General features: G+C 41.4%; 1 protein-coding gene across 1 annotated transcript in view; it reads left to right on the top strand.

The window, feature by feature from the left end:
• The window catches only part of Psme4 (proteasome activator subunit 4), a 110760-nt gene that overhangs the window by 13178 nt on the left and 88765 nt on the right, over nucleotides 1-8817 (top strand). The gene's annotated exons all lie outside the window — the stretch shown is intronic.

Raw genomic sequence — 8817 nt, 5'->3', positions numbered from 1 at the left:
GATGCACTAGAAGAGGGCATCAGATTTCATTACGGATGGTTGTGAGCCACCATGTGGTTGCTGGGATTTGAACTCAGGACCTTCGGAAGAGCAGTCGGTGCTCTTAACCACTGAGCCATCTCTCCAGTCCCTAAAATGCTTCTTAAAAATAAACATTGTAAACAGTTCCATGATTCTGCTGCAGAGATCCTTTCACTATATTTCTTCCCTAAAGATTAACCAAAACTATGTGTTTCTTTTCTCATTTTATTGGTGTCTCTTTTTGTTGCTCAGTTTATTTTAGTTTAGCTTTTGAGATTTGGGATGGTTTCATGCTGACCAGGTTAGCCTGATATAGATCAGGATGGCTTTGGATGTCTATTCTTCTGGCCTCCACTTCCAGGCACTGAATTTTGGTGAGTGCTGTCACATCCAGTTTTATCTCATGCTGCGGTGGAACCCAAGCCTCAAGCATGCTATGCAAGACCTCCACCAACTAAGCCCTATCATATCACTTTTGATACCATAGATTAACATCACTTATTCTTTAAAATGAAATCATAATAGGCATTCTTGACTGTTTGGTGGTTCTTCATAATTCAGACAAGGTCTTTTATAGTTCATGAATGAAAATAAAAAGGAAGGAAAAGGACATGACTGTTCCTAGGTATGGTGGAGGAGAAAGTTTTTTATAGATATAAGGAAGACCTAGTGAGAGTCAGGGATAGCTGGGAGAGTCCAGGGTAGTCATGACCCTGAACCATATGGAGAAAGGGGGAGTACAACCAAATATAGCAGTTAGGAGGTCAAAGGTACAAAAAGGAGCAGGTAACCAAAATGTCTGAATTATATTGGGAAGAGCCTCTGGGAGAATGGCAGCCCAGCCCCTGGGTTGGAGAGTTCAGAGTAGAGGTTGGGGTGTGCTAGCCACTCTGTAACAGGTGACTAAGGGATGCTGGGAGAACCTGGAAGCTAGGTCCATTTTGATATGTTAAATAGGCCTCTCAGCTGCTTGTTGGGTTTGAAACTTCACATCTCACAGGTTGGTCTCCAACTTGCCTCATAGCTGAGGATGACTTTGAATTCCTTATCTTTTTTACTCCACTTCAAGTGCTAGAGTTACACAGTGTGCTCCCACATCTAGTATGTTTTGGCTACTTTTGCTTAACATAATGTATGATTTATGTACAATTTGGTACTTGTCTTTGTTAGTACATGTATTCATTGTATGCACACTGTTGTGGAATTTCTGGGTCATTGAAGGGGTGCACTGTGTTTAATTTGCCAGATAAGGTTAAGCAAGTTTTCCTAGGGTATTTGTGTAACAGTGTTTTCTGTTACTCGAACAAGTAAATGAGCTGAATCAACATAAAAAGAACATTTATTTTAGTTCATAGTTTTCTGGGTTCCAGTCCATGACTTGGTAGACCCACTGTTCCTAGGCCATTGCTAGTAAGTAATACAGAGGTAGAACTGGAAGGCCTAGGGCATAGCAAACTGTCCACCAGCAAATGCTGCTGACAGTTTGCTGGGTAGGGAAGGATTATATCACCACCTATGAGGGGATGGTCTTAATGGTTTATAACTTTACTTAGCAAGCCCTTCTGCTTGAAAGTTTTCACTATATCCCAGTAATGCCGAGCTGCAGACTTGCACCTTTGAAACATGCAGGCCTTTAGGAAACATTGCATTTTCCATCAGCATCAGTGAAAGGTTCTCTTGATCTAGGTGCAAACTGGATGTTCTTAAGTGTTTTATTTTAGGTAGTCTGCTGCTGTAAACTCTTACAGTTTTAATGTGCTTTTACTGCTTAATAATGATGTTTACTATCTTACTGAGAATAATGATGTTAAATATCTGCTTGGTAGTCATCTGAATGGTCTCTTTTGAAAGGTACGTGTAGTGATGAGTTTAGCTACACTGCTTTGTGCTCCTGGCTGGTCATGCGCGGGTGCCCAGGAACTCTTTGGGCCTGTGAATGAAAGATGCACACATTAGATTATTTTTGAAATGCCTTGGCTAGCTCAAAGGCTGGGCAGTTCTAATCCTCCAACTGACTACCATAGACTTCCCTCCGGTACTCCTAACAGCACTCTAAAAATCCATGATCTATCTTTGTTGTCCTGTGCCTTCCGGGTGGCCCCCTAAATTTTGCTGCCCCTTTTGGGGACCACATTCCTTCTCACCTACATTTTGGATGATTTTCCTTCCGAAGCTCTAAATCTGATCTGTCTCCCTAAGAATCAAGGAAATTCTTTCTCTCCTCCCCTCTTCTGAGTCTCGGCCTGAGCAAATCTAAGGGTCCCACCCCATCTCCCTTTGCCCAGTCATTAGCCGCTGGCATCTTTATTGATCGATCAAAAACCAATTTGGGACAGGGACCTTCGGTGTTTGTACAAGCAGATTTCCAATTAAATTAAAGCATTAGGACCAATCCCCAACAGGTACCTGCCCTTTGAACTTTAAAAATTGTCTTTGTCTTAACAGTTTGCAGTGTGTGTGTGTGTGTGTGTGTGTGTGTGTGTGTGNGAGAGAGAGAGAGAGAGAGAGAGAGAGAGGAATTTGAATATTCATTCTTTGTCAGATATGTATTCCAAGTATTAAGTTGGACTTTTAATTTTTTTTTAAAAAAACAAGCTTTATTTATTTATTATATGTAATTACTCTGTAGCTTTCTTCAGACACTCCAGAAGAGGGCGTCAGATCTTGTTACAGATGGTTATGAGCCACCATGTGGTCACTGGGATTTGAACTCAGGACCTTTGGAAGAGNAGTCGGGTGCTCTTACCCACTGAGCCATCTCACCAGCCCGGACTTTTAATTTTTAATGACACTATAGTATTAGTGGTATGACTTCAAGCACCGTGTACTTTTTGATTGTTTCCTTTAGATAGGGTCCTTTACTGCTCTGGAACAGAGGGCAAGTGTAACTGCCAGCAAGCCCTAGAAATCTGCCTGACTCAGCCTCTTCAGTGCTGGGATTACAGGGATCGTTTATTACACCTATTTTAAGAAGTTTGGATTCTGGGGTTGAACTCTTTCCTTTTCCTAAACAAGTACTTTACTAACTTACATTTACCTTTTCTAAAAAAAAATCAGTTTTGTTTTTTCTTTTTATGGTTAGTACTTTTTGTATTCTTCAGTGTTACCGCTCTAGTTGATGGCATTATCCTAGGAGAGTGGAGCCTGAAAATGAGGCACACTAAAGTCTCATGTACTAGTCAAGTTTATTCAGAGCATCAGACAGTTTATATTCTGAGGCTATTTTGAAGGTTGAACAAGGTCATATGAGCAAAGGTCACATGTTTAGGTTACATACAGTCAAGGACAACTTGTGCTTGGGATCATCATCTAAATAATAATGATGAAGTAAATCCACTCCTGTTGGGCTGTGGGCTCTAGGAAATAAAGGGGTTGGGAGAGTACTCGAGTCCCGCCAGAGTTCCGGTGCTCTTGGCGGGCAGATGTGGGGACTGCTGAGCATACTCTTACACAGGTGTCTGGCTGTGGGAAGCCATGGTACCCCAGTCCTTGGGGGTAAAGAGGGAGCAATCTGGGGTCTCTGGGCCTCACAGAGGCCAGAAATGACTGGTTCTCAGTCTCAGACATCCCAGACATCGCTGTATGTCGAGGAAGAGCTGAGAACGGCCCCTCTGACGACTCTGGCCCAGGGCGAAGGGAGGGTAGGGGGAGAGCCCTGACAGTTTACTGTGGGGACAAGAGAGTCTGGCTAGCTCAGGCTGCTTGGGTTGGCTTGGGCTGCTAAGGTGGCTTGTGTTGGCTGATGACTGTGGCTGGAGCGCAGGTCCAGTGGGAGGTTAGACGAAGCTCTTTAGGGGAAGGCCTATTCCATTGGTCAAGCACGGCAGGTCTTGATGAGCAGAGATGGTCTGTGGTTTTAGAGCTTTATTGCAGAAAGGCAGAGAAAATGAGAGAAGGTAGAAAAGGAGAGAACGGCCATGGCCACGTGGAAAGAAGGAGGAAAGGGGGTGGGTAGAAGGAGAGCTAGAATTGAGAATGAGAGGTAAGAGCTTAAGAGAGAGGAGGAACCAAGCAGTCCCTTTTATAGTGGGCTGGGCTATCTTGTAGTTGTAGGGTAGCTGTGGGGAGGAGCATACCTGGCTATAGTCAGGTAACTGTGAGGGTGGAGTCTAGCCAGAATGCCAGGAGCTTAGGACATTGTCTGCATGAATTATAGTCACAGGATTATGGAGTTGGGGGCTCTGTGGTATCAGGCGTCTTTGTTTGGGAACGTGGCTCACTGTTCCATCCCTTGTAGAGTTTTCTACTGCATCTCTGGAGTAAGCCTCGCTAGACCAGAAAGCATGGTCCCAGACACTCCTGTTTACTCTTCATGGGAAGGGCTTGGAATTATATCCGAAGAACAACTTATGTTATAGAGGAACAGAAGTTACAAGTCTCTCATTTTGTTTTCTTGGAGTTTTCTGACAAGTTCTCAGAATTTTCCCCATATATATATATATATGTATGTATGTATATGTATATATATGTGTACACACACACACACACACACACACACACACACACACATTTTTTCCCCGTGATCTGTATTCCAGCACTTTGGAAAGATTTCTTTCTTGAACAATATTTTGAGAAAGGCTGAGAAAGAACTGCTTGTAGATTGCAGGGTAAAGGAAATAGATTTATGAGGAATTCCCTTAAAATCTTTAGCTTTTCACCAACTTTAGTCCTTTGAGGAAGCCTTCTCCTTGATTTCTTCATGTAGTATTAAAACTTGAATTTCATGTTTTTTATTGTGTGTCTACTGCTGTAAATGCTGCAGAGCAGTTTTATCAGTCTATTGGAGCATGTTCTTCCAGTTCTTATATGGAAGCATTCTAACTACAGGGAACACAGATGTGGAGGGCCTTGGGCACCTGATTCCTGGCAGGGTCTGAAGCTGTCACCAAAAGTGGGGGATATTTTGAACTCTTCTTTTATCTTTAGTATACATAAGTGATGATTTATTCTTTTAATTTTTCAAGGTAGAGTTCTCCATGTAGCCCTGGATGTCCAGGACTCACTTTGTAGACCAGGCTGGCCTTGAACTCAAAGAGATCTGCTTGCCTCTGCCAGCTGGAATCAAAGCTGTGTGCCACAAGGCCTAGCATTGCTCTTTTTTTTTTTTTTTTTAAAGGATAGTATGCTTTCATTTTTAGTAGCATGTAGATGACTGTAGGTTTCATTCTCTAAGTTTATAGTAAGAGGAAGAGGCTTCAGGAAGCTGGAAACTTGTTTAGCATGTTGTTGGCTTTTCAAATCTAACACTTTTTCTTGTTGAAACAAAGTTCAGCAAACCTAGAACTTGGACTTTTCTTGATGTGTGTCACCATGCCTGATTGTAGAGTCTTTATACATTATTGTCATGTATCCACTTGCTTGATTGGACTATGTGATTAGGAAACATTTCACAGGCAGAGTCAAAAAAAAATCTCAGGCCCCATTTCCTCTTTCTCCTCTAACCATACATTCTGACTGAACAAAGGTAGGGGTACAATGGTATTGTACCTGGAAATGACAAAGAAGAGCCAAATACATTGAAGATAGCTTAAGAAAATAAAAAGATATTCTCATTCATTCATTCATTATTTATTTTTTCTTTTTTGAGACAGGGTCTCACTATATTTTCTTGGCTGTTCTGGAACTCACTATGTAAACCAGCTTGGCCAAAAGGAAATGTTCTGAATAGATTAAGAATTTTATGGTCTTTCTGGAAGTTAGAAAATTTGAGAAGTAGGCATAAGTGTAATTTTATTTTAGACAATTGGAGTAATAATTCATATTCTCTCTCTCTCTCTCTCTCTCTCTCTCTCTCTCTCTCTCTCTCTCTCTCTCCAAGAACTTCTCAGTGCCTCATTGGCTGTCATGAAACTCATTCTGTAGACCAGGCTGTTCTTGAACTTGGAAATCTGCCTCTGCCTCCCAAGTGCTGAGATTAAAGGTGTGGGTCACCACAGCCTTGTGTTCTCTCTCTCTCTCTCTCTCTCTCTCTCTCTCTCTCTCTCTCTCTCTCTCTCTTTTTAATGTATTTTAAGTCTATCAGTGATCCTCAACGTGGTTTAGGACTTTACATATCTAGTAATTTGTTGGAAATAAAATTTGAATTAGTTACTTTTTATTCCTTAAATATACCAAGGAAGGAATACCTGGGCTGGATGTGGTGTTCCACACCTTTAATCCTGGCACTGGGACAGAGCTAGGTTGTGTTATTCTTATCAGGTGAGAATCAGACCACTACCTCAATTTTGATCTAAATTTCAAGTAAGTTTTAATTAAATACTATCCAGGATGATGAACTCTGGCCATGTCTATTCTAGGGTTCTTAGAAAATGGCCATGAGCTGTCCAGGGCAAGAAGTAAGATGTTACCCTCTGGCATGGTTCTGGCTCTAGAGCTGGATTATGGTTCTGCCTTCTCTAGACCCAAGCATATTTTATTAAAAATTTTCACTATCTCCTGTGTCAGTCAAGCTGTCTGACTCTGTAACAGGGAAAAGGGAGAAAAGCAGAACAGCTTCAAAAAAGAAAAAAATGTGTGAAAAAGTTAATTCAAAAATCACAGCATGGGATAGCATGGGATTGATATGCATAGGTAATCTTAAAGGAATCGTGTGCTGTGATTCCATCTTTTGATGTAAGCAACTTGTGGTTTGCTGCCATCTTAGTATTGCCCCCCTATCAGGATGGAGGCAGCCATTTGGCTGGCAGCCATCTTTACTAGGTTGGAGAGGATGAATGTCATGTGACTTCACTATCTTGGTTAAAGGTGACCACGTTATAGCCTGACTTAGCCATTTTGTGGTTCTTATTTTTTCCCATCTTTATCCTCCTAGTTTGTTTGTTTGTTTGTTTGTTTTTGTTATTTTTTAATGATTTTAGAGCTTTATTGTAAAAAGGAGGGGGAAAGAGAGAAGGTAGGAAGAGAGAGAGGTTGGCCATGGCCATGTGGAGAGAGGGGGGAAGGGAGAGAAAGAAGGAGGACTAGAGATCAGAGTAAGAAAGGTTAAAGCTTAAAAAGACTGTCCTCCTAGTTTAACATCTATCACTAGATAGGAGAGAAAGGATAGAAGGCAGAGAGAGAGAAAGAAAGAGGTCCTTGAATCTAGTTTTTTCTTCTTGTTTCTTCTTTGAGCCCGACAATTAACAAACAACCACCAACCCCACCTTTCTGGGTCCTAGTATTTATTTTGCCTCTGAAAAATTCCCAGAATTCCCAGTATCACATAATCACAGAAATTATCTGCAGCTGGCAAAACCATGTCCTCTAGTGCATAAGACATAGTCAGCTGCTATGGTCAGTTTATTGCAGCCCCCAAATGAAAACATATTCTTAGAATATTGTTGTGTTTTTAAAGAAACCAAAATTCCAAAATTCTCACCGCATGCAACCTGGTATAAACCAATGAAGGAGGCAACAACACGTCTCCAGGATATTTTGGACTAGGATGGATTTTTATATGATAATTCCTGTCCTGAAAAGAAGGTTTATGAAAAAGGATTTAAAAATAATGCTTGCTTAATAACATATTAAAATTGTACTTTCATGTGTTCATATATAAGAATATACCTTGTACTGGTAGCCAAAGTTTGTAATATAAGAGTCTCCCAGGTGATATTGGTTTTAAAAATATAAGAAAGTCACGGAGAAATCTGAGGCATGCCACTGTGAGGCAGGGCTGGAGTTTCTAAAAAGAGAGTGGAGTTCTAGTGGCCTTGAGCCACATTGACCAGGTGCTTGAGTATAAAGGCAAACAAAGCTTTGTATCTTCTGCCTTCATCCAATTGGGATAAGCACATATCCGGATGTACTTCCTGCTTGTCTAGGGATGCATTGGGTCAACCAAACTTGTTTAGGGAAATGGAAATGTGGCTTGTTATGTTAATCCCAAAGCTAGGAGGAGAAAGACCACTGATTCAAATCATTATGGCCATATTAATTAAAGCAATCAATTAATTTAGAACAAGGTTTTTTATTTGTGTACATGGGCTGCCCTCCAACCCCAAGGTGGGGTTTGAGAGGTAAACATTGGATGCAAGTGGGTTTCCAAATGGGGGAATTGCTGGGGTGAGGTATGGAGGGATAGGTAGGGGTACAGGAACAGAACCTAAGCATAACAAGCACTTGAAACAAGACATAGTTGTAAGGTAGTCATAATAAGGTAGCCACAACAACCCCTTAGAAACAAGGCTAAGGTTGCAAAATGGTTATAAACAATTTTTTGAAACAATGATGATTGCCACTCCTGAAAAAGGCAATACCAGAACCAGAAGGTTGCAGCTGGGGCATAGCCCAATCCTTGAGAAACAGGCTTAATCAGAAATAGGAATGAACCTTGATTATCTTTGCTATAAGATGGATTCGAGGCCTAATATGGAGGCAGCCAGTTTGTTTCCTCAGTTATCTTACATGAACAGCAGCTACCAATATCTCAGGGAGTAGCTGTTCTTAATCAGGGGGCTTTTAGGCGAGAGACATTACTGTTTTGTGGATCTCTTATGCACAGTTATTAGAACTTAGAACATGGGGCTGGAAAATGGCTCAGCAGTTAAGAGTACTGACTGCTTTTCCAGAGGTCCTGAGTTCAATTCCCAGCAACCACATGTAATGGGATGCATGGCTCACAACCATCTGTAATGGGATCCGTTGCCCTCTTCTGGTGTCTGAAGACAACTACAGTGTACTCATATACATATAGAACATAACTTTGGCTCATTTAGTGAATCTCTTGTGAGTTTGAAGCCAGTCTGATCTACATGGTGAGTTCTAGGCCACTTAGGCTATATAGTGGGACCCTGCCTAAAGGAGAGAGCAAGAGAC

Source organism: Mus pahari, chromosome 13, assembly GCF_900095145.1.
Source record: "Mus pahari chromosome 13, PAHARI_EIJ_v1.1, whole genome shotgun sequence".
Taxonomy (NCBI): domain Eukaryota; kingdom Metazoa; phylum Chordata; class Mammalia; order Rodentia; family Muridae; genus Mus; species Mus pahari.
This window is presented reverse-complemented; position numbering and strand designations above follow the sequence as displayed.